The sequence below is a fragment of the Octopus bimaculoides genome, chromosome 5 (assembly GCF_001194135.2).
Source record: "Octopus bimaculoides isolate UCB-OBI-ISO-001 chromosome 5, ASM119413v2, whole genome shotgun sequence".
NCBI lineage: Eukaryota > Metazoa > Mollusca > Cephalopoda > Octopoda > Octopodidae > Octopus > Octopus bimaculoides.
The window spans coordinates 8,075,746-8,076,865 of record NC_068985.1 but is presented as its reverse complement, the minus strand read 5'-3'; the positions used below and the strand labels follow the sequence as shown (position 1 = coordinate 8,076,865).

Genomic DNA, 1,120 nt, shown 5'->3' with positions numbered 1-1,120 from the left:
GTTAAAACGGCTCTTCCCATGGACCGCAAATTAAATTTGTATACACAAATTAAACCTGTGCCATGGAGGAATGTAGTGGCGGACAAAAAACAAGACAGGAAAACAAACGGAAAAGGCTATGCGGCCAGACGTGAAAAGTTATGTGTATATGATAGAGAGAGAGAGAGAGAGAGAGAGAGAGAGAGAGAGAGAGAGAGAGAGAGAGAGAAGAGAGAAAGAGAGAGACAGACAGACAGACAGACAGACAGAGACAGAGACAGAGAGAGAGATAGGTAGGTAGGTAGGTAGATTCTTTTACTTGTTTGTCATTTGATTGTGATCATGCTGGAGCACCGCCTTTAGTTGAACGAATCACCCCTAGGCTTATTCTTTGTAAGTCTAGTACTTATTCTATCGGTATCTTTGTTTTGAACGGGATTTGCTTTGAAAGCCGTGCTTACGATGTTTGACTTGTTTAATCTGTAGTTTTATAGCAAGTCAAATGAAAACAATGCCTATAAAGGCTTATGTAGCCTTTATAGGCATTGTTTTCTTTCACTGTGTCAGTGATTTGATTGCTAGACATGTTCTTACAACGATCATTCAGTACGTTTTATGGTGCTTCGCAGACAGGAAAAAATGTTTATTATCGCGTTCAACTTCAAGGCGGTGAGCTAGTAGAATCGTTAGCACGCCGGGCGAAATGCTTAGCGGTATTTCGTCTGTCTTTACGTTCTGAGTTCAAATTCCACTGAGGTCGACTTTGCCTTTTATCCTTTCAGGGTCGATAAATTAAGCACCAGTTGTGTACTGAGGTCGATCCAATCGACTGAGCCCCCTCCCCAAAGATTTCGAACCTTCTCCCTAGAGCAGAAAAGATTATCGTTTTCAATTTCAAAAAAGTAAACTATAATCAGTTTATTTTTAATTATTTTCAAAGCATTTATAGCGTTGTAATAATTTCTATTGCTATTATTTTGGGTAATTTACTTTACCACACTTTTGTAATTCAAAATATCCCCTGTGACAAACGAGCTGTTTAGCTATGTTTAGATATGTGCGTGTACAATGCGTATTATGTATATATATATATATATGGGAGAATATACAAATAATAACAACAAACGAGGACAGGTGGTGT

At 38.4% G+C, this 1,120-nt stretch overlaps 1 long non-coding RNA gene across 1 annotated transcript in view; it reads right to left on the bottom strand.

Moving 5' to 3' along the window:
* Nucleotides 1-536, bottom strand: part of LOC128247841 (uncharacterized) — a 13,686-nt gene extending 13,150 nt beyond the window's left edge. The window contains exon 1 of the long non-coding RNA XR_008264165.1: nt 299-536. This is a non-coding gene — a long non-coding RNA (uncharacterized LOC128247841). The remainder of the gene's footprint in view (nt 1-298) is intronic.
* Between the last annotated feature and the right edge of the window lie 584 nt (nt 537-1,120).